At 39.4% G+C, this 12,942-nt stretch overlaps 1 long non-coding RNA gene across 7 annotated transcripts; it reads right to left on the bottom strand.

The window, feature by feature from the left end:
• Positions 1-5,316: 5,316 nt before the first annotated feature.
• LOC143525469 (uncharacterized) lies at positions 5,317-12,688 on the bottom strand. Of its 7 annotated transcripts, none has more exons than XR_013133666.1 (9): positions 12,567-12,656; positions 11,888-11,982; positions 11,720-11,767; positions 11,405-11,594; positions 10,392-10,465; positions 10,068-10,189; positions 9,841-9,916; positions 9,012-9,098; positions 5,317-8,928 (listed from the first exon to the last, which is right to left on the bottom strand). It is a non-coding gene; the product is annotated as an uncharacterized LOC143525469 (long non-coding RNA). The 7 variants fall into 7 exon arrangements; XR_013133662.1 differs by having other exon boundaries at positions 11,405-11,620; positions 12,567-12,655; XR_013133663.1 differs by lacking the exons at positions 11,720-11,767; positions 11,888-11,982 and adding an exon at positions 10,754-11,039 and having other exon boundaries at positions 11,405-11,620; positions 12,567-12,688.
• Positions 12,689-12,942: the final 254 nt, after the last annotated feature.

The raw sequence follows: 12,942 nt of genomic DNA, 5'->3' as shown, positions 1-12,942 counted from the left end.
TTAATCGAAATTAATGCGTTAAAGTCCCAGCCCTAATATATATATATATATATATATATGTAGACGTTCATTAAAATTCTCTAAATCTGTATTACTGGGACCGATGTTCAGTCCAGTTGGCATTAATGTCCCATAGATACTCTCACACAAACTGAATAAATAATGAAACCAAATGAAAATTTAAGTCAATTAAATTTGTCATAATTATTTTTTTAATGAACAGGTTTTTTTTTTTTATAAATGCCATTTTTCTACACAGATTTCCCAACAAACAAATAAAATATCAGCTGTACAATATATCAGCTGAAGAGGGCACATGTTAGAGAAGGAGCAGTGCCGCAGATTTTCAACCTTCCACACCATTTGCAGGGAGTATTCCTAAAATTTTTACCTATCAAAATTATGACCAAGATTCCGTTTGCAGCAATCAGGTATCCAAGCTACAAGAAGATTTGGAAAGGCTCAGGAAGAAGGCAAAAAATGCTAAAGACAGAGAAAAAAAGAGCGAAGTCTCTCTGCAAGACTTTGCTGCAACAGCTTTCAGAGAAAGACCTGATAAACTCTGAACTGGAGCATCAGCTGCAGTCATATAGAGGTACACAGTAAGCGTTAAAGGGCAGCACAAAATATGGTGTAATCATGTTTTATACAGAAAAACACAAATAGTTTAATTTCATAAATTATGGATAATTATGGATACATTCTTCCTTGCTGCAGAAGCTGCGTCAGAAGTGCACAAAACTGGTTCTTTTTAAAGGCCAGTAAAGTTTTGAGAAGAATGATTTTGTTTTTTAGTTGGATTTCAAAGTTGTGTTATTGTCAGGAAATCTTAACTGCAAAGTAAATATTTTATTAAAGATGATGAAATTCTGTAGCCAATTGTAACGTGGCTCGCGCCACGGAGCGAGGAGACGGACACAAATGCTGAGATGAGCGAGATTTAATACTGGGAATACCAAAACCAGAGTCGATAGAACAGGCAGGGGTCATAACAGGCAAGCAATCCGGACACGAAACACGAACTGACATAACTAAGGACTTGGAAAACAAACACGGGTAAAACGCAGATTAACGGAACTAACAGATAACACAGGGCGACTGGGCAGCAAAAACAAGACGTACTTACAGACAGGGTAACAGGCATGAACGAGGCAACACGAAAGCGGGATATACAGAGTAGACAAACAAAACCACGGATGACTAGACTGGGGAATGACGGGACTTAAATACATAGAACCGAAACAAGGAACAGGTGATCACAATGACACGGGGGCGTGGCAATAAACAAGGGAATCACGAGATAAACGAGTGGGGCGGGATCAACAGGCACGGGACACAGACACAAGGAAACCCGGAGTGACAGCCAAGGGAGGGGGCAAGGCCATACGTGACACCAATGAGAAGTGGCTGCAATAAATTATTTTGAAAATTGTATATTTTGTGTCATGTCAATTTATCTAATTATGTATTTGTGGGAAACTGAATTGTGTAAGCTCTTTTCTGCTACTTGAAGGTAAAAAAAAAATCTGACAAATTTTGTCATAAATTTCAGATTCAAACTCATTATTTTCTCTATCATAATTTCACAATTATTAATTTCACCCACATTTAGCCATGTAGTGCTCAAAGATGCTCCTCCAGACTGAAGCCATCTCATATTATACTTGAACATATATAAGAGGTATTGCACTTAAAGAATTTATGAAAACTACAGCTATAATGGGGAGAGTTGACAAATAAAGAGATAAACTCATACATTTGACTTTCAATATCAGAATTGTGATTGTTATCATAATTAAAATGTATCAAAGTTATTTATTTAAAACGTTTTACCATAATTATGATTGAATATCAAAAACATGACATACATGTGTTATTTAGTTTTATCCAGGTGAAAGAAAAGGGCTTTATGCAGGGCTTTTAAAAAATTTTACATAAATTGAAAAATTCCCAGACTGCTTATAAATTCATCTCTTGGGAGAATACAAAGTTTTACAACATCGGCAATAGTCTCACCTTTAATTTAAGCCATATATTATAAAAATCGGATAAGAAATAAGGGCCCTAGGACTGTTTTTGTGACAGATGGATGCACATCCCACATAGGAACTACACTGCTTTGCTGACATGACTCTCAATGCATAGTAATGGCTCCGAGGGCGGCGCATCGCTAGCTATAGCGGCAACAGGCGACGTCCAATCCAGTAATATAGATCAATGTATATTAGGACGCGGCAAGTTTAAACGCGAGGTGGGCGGAGTCGCGCGCTACGGTCGCTCGCGAAAGTATAATCCAGGCTTTACAAGAAGTGCTGCAAATTGCGTCCGCTGATGCAAGTTACGAACTGCCGTCCAGAAATACAATGTCGAAGAAAATCCAGCAGCTGTATGATGAGAAAAGGGAAGTAAAACAGGTTATTGTGAAGAGCGCCACAAATGTGTCTCTGACTGGGGATCACTGGACCTCTGTTAGCAACAATAATTATCTTGGTGTGAAAGCTCATATTATAAATGATGAATGGAAGATCCAGTCATTTGCTTTGAGCATGCAGAAGATCACTTCTAGGCACTATGGAGATGCCTGTGGCAGAGGCCTGGGAAATTAAAGAAAGTCTACCATCTAAAATGATATTAAAAAACATCTGATTTACTTCAGTTCTTCTTATTCTTCCAATATCCTGAGCAAAACTCATTTTTGGTCAGAATTCCCAGTGTTCTGAAAACTGTTTGCTCTGTTTTCTGCACTCATCTATTGGTCTGTGTAGTAGACTGGTGGAAAAATAAACAAAATAAACAAGATGTTGAGGTTTATGATTATGTTCATTGATTCATTCATCATTCAAACTTAAATTAATATTTCTCATGTAAAATATTGAAATGCGATTAAAATGCTATATCATAGTGTTAAACCTGGACATTTTTTTATATGACATAGATAATGTACCTGGGAGCTGCCACAAACAACCTGGCCTCTACTGCACTGACCTTCTTCCAGGAGTCAGTCGACAGATTTGGTTTCCTTCTTAGGTATGTTACAGTACTCTATAAAATGTGCACATAATGACAATTACACTGTTTTAAGCTTTTTATTTTTTTCCAATACATTTTGAGCATATTGTAATATTTTACATATTTTTTAAATGCTCTTTTAATTACAAATTTTTCAGAATTGTTTCAGCCAAACCCATGATCTTGCCATCTCTAGTGCTTTGTTTAGTAGCAAATATGTACCATTAAGTTAATAATTGTGCCATTCACATATTTTTTATTTTTATATATTCTGCAACATTCTAGAGTAAGGGGGGATCAGGGAGTTGAGAATGTCCAGATAGCACGTCTCATGTTCACAGTCCGTGGTACTGGGAGGAGCAGTTTCATTTCTGGAAAAAGTGGTGCGTTTAAACCAAAATATGTATCAGACATTCTCATATTCTCAAGATTTCTGAGATTAAGGATACACAAACTGTAGTCTTGTTTTCAAGTAACATAGTAGGCTTTGATGATTTTCCTGCTCTTAATGTAACGATTAATGCTTTAGTTGATAAAAAATTACATGCTTTTACCTGTGTTTTGGCCTTAACCCAAATTTTAATGTTATTCAGGAATTCTAACATGCTTTCTATAAGTAATTATTTCAAAACAGGACCATTCCATATTGTAAATGGAGGCTACTACAGCAGTACTTACTGTCTTCTGAGGTGCAGTACTTTGACTTTTTAGTATCGAGAGATTATGGAGAGATGTGTGGACTGCAGTGACCAGCGTGAACTATGATGTCCTCCACTATCTTGAGGAAGGCAACTATCTTGACATGGCAGACCAAACACACATTTTCTGTTGCCATTATACCTTTGTACCAAGACTTCAAGATGACCTAGACATTTTTCGAGATGGCTGGGACAATCACCCCTTAAGAACAGAAGGCAACAGGACTCCAAACCAGCTGTGGGCAATAGGACACGTTTATCAGCCAGTTCAGGAGCCCCAAAATGAGGAGGTGGGTATGTTGTTACCCATCACATGTCTGTATTTACTCTAATCCACTTGGACGTTTTTTTGATTCAACACTGACCCTGGATTACCCAGTCCTGCATATTTTTGTGTATTTCTTCCTCTAACACACCTCCTTAACCTAATGGAGGGTTTGTTAATGAACGTATTTGGTGGTATGGGTGCAGGGTAAATAGTAACATGTAGGGCATGAGGTACTCCAGGACCAAGATTTAGAACCCCTGGTTTAAGCCACAAGTACTATAAGAAATCTCAAACTATTGGTTGGTACAATGCACTTCCTTGATTTTTGCTTTTTTATTTTTTATCTAGGCGTTGGACATCCCAGAGATTGACTGAGGGAGCAGTGGGTTACCTCACATTAGAAATGCTGGAATTCATGTTCCTGCAACAGGCTGTCCACTTACAGCAGAGCAGTTTACAGCACTCAGAGACCTCATTCAGGCCCGTAGCCAGGGGGGATCGGAGGGTTCGAACCCCCCCCCCGCCCTCTCCCCCTCCCCTCGTACACACATGCCCCCTCAAGATAGGTAGGCTATTCAGCGAATGAATTGTTAATCTCCGGTGGATATACAGACAAACAAATAAGGATAGCAACAACAGACTCACAACAAACTTATAACAGTGTTGCCAACTCTCACGCAATGAGCGTGAGACACTCGCATTTGAATGTCTTCACATGCCATACATCCGATTTCTCACGCTGAAAAAATCTAGTTTATTTATCTCCGATCTACATCTATGATTCAATGAGTTACTAGTTCGCTCTGGCGCCAACCACTGGTGATCGATCGCTTAGGCGCAACATAAAGGAAACATATAAGACATAACACCCCCCCCCCCCCCGCATCAAATCTCACTCCTAGTGATTTTGAAAAGTTGGCAACCATGCTTATAATGAATAAAATATGTGTAAATTAAAAGGTTTGAAGTGTGCTCGTGTATTTAGGGGACATTGTAGTAGAGAGGCAAATGAAGTCCACTTTTGGGGGAAAAAGACCCCCCCATCACAATGCTGGCTACGGGCCTGTCATTGACCCCAGAGCAACATCACAGTCACGTGGTGCTGACATCTACATGGCTGCTGTGCAGTTCTACCAGACTCTTTGAGTGAGAGGTTTATGAATGTGTTTTGGAGGATGATGGGGGTGAAGGCAAGAAAACTGCTGCAGTGGATCATTTTCAGATGGAAAAGACTGGAAATGTTAAGACACTATTGCCTTAAACATTCAAGTTTTCATCAATGTCTGTTAAAACTAGTAGTTTCCTTATAGAAAGTATAAAGATATCCCATAAAAGCTTAAATGTATTCATTACAATTTTATTATAATTTTTATATTTTTACAATTATTATAATTCACAATGTCAAGTAGAACACAAATAAAGGTTTTTATGTACTTCCAGAATTGTCACTTGTGACCATCCATCCATCCATCCATTATCTGAACCGCTTAATCCCACTAGTCGGGGTCACTGGAGCCAATCCCAGCATCTCCGGGCGAAGGCAGGGTACACCATGGGCAGGTCGCCAGTCCACCACATGGCCAACACACACACACACACACTCACACCTACGGCCATTTTAGAGTGATCAATCAACCTAACACGCATGTCTTTGGACTGTGGGAGGAAACCGGAGTACCCGGAGGAAACCCACGCAGGCACAGGGAGAACACGCAAACTCCACACAGAGCAGCCCAGACCGAGAATCGAACCTAGACCGCCTTGCTGTGAGGCGACAGTGCTAACCACCACACCACCATGCCGCCCCACTTGTGACCAATATTTTGTTAATGAAAGGTTTTGTGTATGGTTACAAAAAAGGGTTTATGCATTACAGTAGAGAAACACTTCTCTGCAGAATGTAAACAAACATTCAAAGACATGCACAATTGTAACAATGCTTGCACAGTCAGCATGTTAATAAAAGTAATAATAAAAAATTAGTGGTGGGCCGTTAACGGCATTATCTGATATTACAATAGGATAGGTACTTTATTAATCCCGAAGGAAATTAGGTTCTCAGTAGCATTCAGCAGCAATAACATTACACACAATAGGAATATTGCACATTTAAATTTAAATTGCACACATGAAATAGGTGTAGAACATTAACAAGAAAAGAATTAGTAATATTAATAATATTAAGAAAACAGTACTACAGTGGTATAATGTGACAGTTTGAACTGCTCCTTGCTCCATATTTGGTAGATATACATGGCCAGTTTATCTACCTGCTTGCGTTGTAAAGTCTGATTGCACGAGGAACAAAAGACTTCCTGAGTCTCTCAGCGGTGCACTTTAGAGACAGAAGTCTGTCACTGAACTTACTCCTTTGTTTCTGGAGTTCTGTGTGTAGTGGGTGTTTTCCATTGTCCATTATTGATTGCATTTTGTTGAGTGTCCTTTTATCAGTAATTGTGACCAGTTGTTCTAGCTCAGAACCGACCACTGAACCAGCACGCTTAATGAGTTTGTTCAGCCGTGTTTCATCTTTCTTTGCAATGCTGCCTCCCCAGCACGACACAGCATAAAAAAGGACACTGGCGACTACAGATTGGTAAAACATGCGAAGGAGTGTTTTGCAAATGTTAAATGATCTCAACCTTCTTAAAAAATAAAGTCTGTTTAGTCCGTTCTTATACAGTATGTCCGTATTGGTTGACCAGTCTAGTTTGTTGTTCAAGTGCACCCCAAGGTATTTATAGGTGCTTACGACCTCTACCTCACTCCCCTCGATTAAAATGTTCCTGTGAGGCTGCACAGATCTCCGGAAGTCTACCACCATCTCCTTCGTCTTTGATGTATTGAGTAGAAGGTGGTTCTTCTGACACCACACAACAAATTCCTCTATTAGTTTCCTGTATTCCCCCTCCTCTCCATCCCTGACACATCCTAGGACGACTGTGTCATCCGAGAACTTCTGCATATGGCAGGTCCCAGAGTTGTAGCTGAAGTCTGACGTGTACAGTGTGAAGAGAAAGGGGGATAATACAGTTCCCTGTGGTATTCCCGTGCTACTAAAGGTTGTTTCTGAAGTGCAGTTCCCCAATTTAACATAATGTGGTCTGTTTGTGAGGTAATCTTTGATCCAGGATGTCAGGTGAGTCCACATGCATGGCCATCAGTTTGTCATTAAGCAAAAGAGGCTGAACGGTGTCAAACGCACTGGAGAAGTCGAAGAACATCATTCTAACAGCGCAGCCACTCTTATCCAAATGAGAGTGGGTCCTGTGAAGGAGATATGAGATGGCGTCTTCCACTCCCACCTTTTCCTGGTAGGCAAACTGCAGTAATGGGTCTACTGCATGCTGGACTTGGGGTCTGAGACGGCAGAGTAGTATACGCTCCATCGTCTTTATTATGTGCGAAGTTAGCGCTATCGGTCTGAAGTCATTGAGCTCCACTGGACACTTCTTCTTTGGCACAGGAACAATGCACGTTGTTTTCCAGAGTGAGGGGACTCTTCCCAGTTGCAGACTTAGATTGAAAATGTACTGAAGAGGTTCTCCAAGTTCATCAGCACAGGACTTAAGTAATTTTGGGCATACTTTATCCGGACCTGCTGACTTCCTGGTACGAATCTTCCCCAGTTCTCTTTTAACCTGGTCTATGGTTATGATAGGTAGAGAAGGGGGGGGGGGGAGGGAGTGGAAGTACTGTGGAACGATTCGGAATGAGGTGTGAGTCAAGGGCTGTGGCAGAAGGAGGGGTGTCAATGGCTGTGTGGACTGAAGTTGTTATGTTACTCGTGGAGTACAAGGCTGTGTCAACTGAGGTTGTCTGGGCATTAGGCATACTGGGGGAGAATGCAGGAGTAAGGTCCATGGCATCATGTGCTGGGGTTGCCGGATCAATAGACAGGCTAGTATAGGGTATGGGTGTGATGTCGGGACACTCACTGTCCATCCGACTCCGAGCAGGGCCCTCGAAGCGATTGAAGAATAAATTGAGCTCATTTGCCCTCTCCACATTTCCATCGTGTACTGTTTCCATCCTCTGCTTGTGTCCAGTTATTGTCCTTATTCCACTCCAGACCTCCCTGGTATTATTGGTTTGGAGTTTCTGCTCCAGCTTCCTTGTGTAGGATGCTTTAGCTTCTCTCAAGCAGACTTTGAGCTCCAGTTGTACACTTCTGAGTTCCTCCTGGTTCTTATTCCTGAAAGCCCTTTTCTTTTTATTCAGGAGTACCTTGACATTACTGGTTATCCAGGGCTTATTGTTGGCATAGCAGCGTACCGTTCTTGTTGGGACAGCTATGTCCATGCAGAAGCTTATGTAATCTGTTACACAGTGAGTGATCCCTTCAATGTCCTCACCCCATGATTCCTGTAACACACTCCAGTCAGTTGAAGCAAAACAGTCCTGTAGGGTCTCTTCTGCCTCAGGAGACCATTTTCTGAAGGTGTGTGAGGTTATAGGCTGCCTTTTGACAATAGGTTTGTATTGTGGCTTTAAGTAGATGAGGTTATGATCTGATTTTCCTAAGGGGGGTAGTGATTATGGCAGTATATGCCTCTTTAATATTTGCGTAGAAAAGGTCAATTGTCCTATTTTTCCTTGTGGGGCAGTCTACATACTGCTGGAATGTAGGTAATGTAGAAGCCAGTGTAGTATTGTTAAAATCTCCAGAGATAGCCATGTAAGCGTCTGGGTGCTGGGTCTGGAGTTTAGAGACCGTTGCGTGCGTAACGTCGCATGCAGCCTCTCATGATGTACATACCAATTTGATGATTTCTCGTATATCATGGTCAATTGTTCTGCTGAGTCCAGGCAGTCGAGGCCCCCCATGTAAGAACGAATGTCCCAGCATCCGTCCAGCTACTAGAAACATGTCACCCTCAATGAGGGACTGGGATGATGAAGGGACCAGATGATCAGGTTCACCTTCAAATAGGCATGTCCTTTCGATATTCCCTGTAATTGGAAGATGGACACGAATGTCAACATTTCTAATTCCAAGAAAAAGTAATAAACATATGTAACAATGATCATCATACCTAGATTAATACTGAAGCCAGCTTTAAGCCTTTGAATAATTGCTGAAAAGAATTATCTTGTCACTCCTTCACCAACAGCAACATCTCCTAATATGGTAAACACCAATTAAAAGATAAAAACACAGAAATGAACAAGTTGCGTAAACGAATTAACAATTAACAAGTTGAAGGTGGTGTGCTGGACTTAAAGTCCTCCAATATCAGAAACTGAATTAGGGTCATTCTATATCATCCACAATAAAGATCTTGGCTCAAATTCTTGGGGTTAAAATTATTAATACTACAGACTATATTTTTGCTGTATTGACTAGACATTTCCTTTGAATTCATACAAAAGGCTTTACAATGCTTTACAATTTTTGACTTGAAAAGGTACAGAAACGTCTAGCCCAACACCTGCAACCTAAATCTTGCAAGCTAGACTTGATTTTGAAGATTCAATTGATAAATAACTGAGCATGGTACTTCTTAGATCATATCAATGAACTAACTATGGGCTAGTTATTTAGGTGGTGATGAAAAAATTACTGATATGAATATATACTGATAATGGCTATACTTGCTGCAAATGAACCAGAAGTTATTTCTGTATATCTGTTGAAACATGATCAGGAAGGTGCACTGAAAGCACTTTAAGGAAGGAAAATATGTTTTCTCTACAGAGTTCAGATTCAGTTGAGCATTATTTAGTCTAGATGCCAATAAGTGAAACAGAAATAACTGTCTATGGTTGGTATCCAATTCAAGAAGAAATCTGTTAAACAGCAATTTCAGACTAGAAATCTCCACTGTGTGAATATTCACAATTTATACTGGTATATACAGTTACCTTGAAGTTTACATGTCACTGGACATGCCCATTTCACACTTGACTGCTTGTACAATGCAATGAGTTGTCTGTCTGTCTGCTCATTCGCAAATCCATGTTCATGAAAAGAGAATTTAATATTTTTTGAAACTGTGATCAAATATCAGTACTGTAACTCATACATCATGCTTCTGAACAGCTCAATTTTAAAATGTAATATATTAAAATCTGTAGACAATACCACATACCAAAATCATTAATGCATGTGTCTTGAGCTGCATTTGAAGGTTCAGCATTACATGCAAGTGGGGTAACGGTTCCTGAAGAAGTGTGGGGTGTAGATGGTCCTTCTTTGTCTTCAGGTGGTGTCCTTAAACACAAACATATGAATAACAGGTGAAATTTATGGTCACATTTTAGGAGCCAAGTCAGCACCAACGACACACTCTCAACATAAAATCCAATAGTTGTGAACTTACACAAAGGGCCAATCAATATAAACCCCAAATAAATTTCAGAGTCACTAAACAGTGTGGAGTGTCTGTGATTACGAATGTTTCACAGGCTCTTACCTTTCTTTGCATGAACTTGCGTGTATTTCCAGAATATCAAGTGGCATTTCCTCCTGACATATAGGACAGTTTGCCTAAAATAAATAAAACACAAATTGTTCCAGTGCAACATGACAGTATATGCACAACATCTATTAAATACACATTTAAGTTATTACATTTACATCAGATTTATTGAATAATAATTTTAGACACTCATTTTAAAATGATGCAGAGACAGCAAGATTCAATATTATGTCGTCTAGAAAGCATCCACTGAAATTTATTTATTTATACATTTTCATCCCCATTTAAGTAACTATTCCACAAAATACCATACAAATCAATGTAACTTTTCAGTGTTTGAATAAGAAGTCATTTACTTCTTCACTCTGTTCATCCTCTAGATTGATGACCTCACAGGACTATATAGGCTATGGGCAGGTAGGATGACAAGCGGGTAAAAGACACCACATTTCTGGCACTTCTCTTTTGACATGCCACTGAAGCTTTCTGAGTTTGGTGGCAGAGGAGTGGTATCAAGTTCCATCTGAAGAGGAACTATATACAGAACTCCTTTACCACTCTGACTTGCAGTTTTCAAAAGCTTGCTGCAGTATCCACCATCATCAGGTGTTACAAGAGAGAGCTTTCGGGTACCCCACCCTCCTTAAAACAAAAACAACAGTAATGATCGCAGTGTTTGCTGGCAATTTAATGGGTTACTGCTCTTTTATCATATACCATACACCTTACAGTTTCTTCCCACAAATAAAGCTTGTGAAATGTACTAAATTTACATGACCCAACTGCAAAGCAAAAACTTAGAAAAGCTATGCCAAATCCAAACTTTACATTATTTCAATTTAATACACTTTTTATAAAATTCAGCAAATGTTTGCTCCACTAAAACAATGAATTTTACTTCAGGATTCATTTTATGTGTTGGGTTTTGATGGGCACCGTATCAAACATAGTCTGTTGAGAATAGTAAGACTATGTTGTTTTTTTTTTATGACATCAAACATACATACCTCATTGTATGTAGCATTTTCATCAATGTATGCAGTCCTACGCCCCAAACCAGCTTGCGTGTGCAACAACTGGTCTTGTTGCTTAGGTGTCCGATCATATTGGCGAGGTAGGAGGTAAAAGATGAATGGCATTACTTTAGCTGGTTTGCAGAGGACAGTTGTAGCAGCAGAAAATCGTTTTTCCCCCATCCTTTGGTAAAAAGCCCAGGGAAGGACCTGTGAGGAAATTACAATTACAATGACTATATGAAAAGGTAAATTTGTTATAGAGTACATATTTGCTTAACAGAACATGATCAAAATAGGTAGTAAAACCTGGCCATGTTTGAACAGCTGCTCTCTCACCCTGAACTGAACTGAAGCCTAAAGGACATAAAACCATTAAAAAGCATCGATATTCATAAATTTGACCACAACATATTATTTGTATTGTAGCACACAGTACAAAATATTTAGCTCACTACATTAAAATATATAAGAGACCTGACATTATCTTGACTAGGGCCAGCTGCACTTCCTGACTGCGAGGTCAACAAGGACAACAGGTTCCTTGTGGACCTGATAACATCTGCATTTCCCTACAAGCACAAAGAAAACACGACTATTTGTACCATTTCTTGCATCCTACGCATTCCCGCCATGCTGCCAATCGTAGAAAGAAAATAAAGGGTTTAACAAGAATGAATAAACATGTATAAAATGGCGGCATGAACAACTTCTGGAACACTCTGCTATGCCTTTCTTTTTTATGCATTTATAACAACAGCAAACCATTTACTACGATACTTTTGAACGGTCCAAACGCGAAGTTTAAACGTATTGCCCGTTTTACAGCCTGTAGCTAGTTCTGATAACTAGAACCAGCAAGACCCTGATTGTTTTATGCCCTAAAATTAAACTATTTTCTATCCTACAACCATTCTGACAAATGAATGTTACTACGTCAGGGAAACACATACTTAAACGATAATGTTAAGCTGTACACTTCAAACTCTTTATATGAGAGCAGCTCATACCAACCAAAGCTCTTAGTTAACCTCTACTAACAAGCTAGCTAACTAGCTAAAGTTCCCCCGCGTTATAACGCAACCACCGTTACGTAACGCAACACATCAACTTGCCGTGTAACGCGTTGAATCTGAATAACTTTGGATGCACTTACCTCGTTGTGCTCCATTAGTTGTCTCCGCCACAAAGGCGACCGAGAGTGAGGCAGCGCTGTGATTGGTTTAATGCGTTGGATTGCTCTAAAAGGTTTACTTTTCCTGAGAAGCCCGGATGTTTCATCGCGGGTCTGAATCTGTATTTCTGAGTTTTGAATCATAGCGATTTGAATTTAAGGATCTACATTTTTTCATGTGAAAAATGCAAGTTGTAATATTGAAATTTATTTTTTTCCAACAGCAAATTTCACCATCTCGCAAGTTCAAAACATAAAAAAGCATTGTTAAAATTCAAATGTATGAATTACGCCATTAAATATTTCAAGTTTATTAAATGTAATGTAAATATAATACAAATATACAAAATTCAGATTC

The sequence above is a fragment of the Brachyhypopomus gauderio genome, chromosome 10 (assembly GCF_052324685.1).
Source record: "Brachyhypopomus gauderio isolate BG-103 chromosome 10, BGAUD_0.2, whole genome shotgun sequence".
NCBI lineage: Eukaryota > Metazoa > Chordata > Actinopteri > Gymnotiformes > Hypopomidae > Brachyhypopomus > Brachyhypopomus gauderio.
This window is presented reverse-complemented; position numbering and strand designations above follow the sequence as displayed.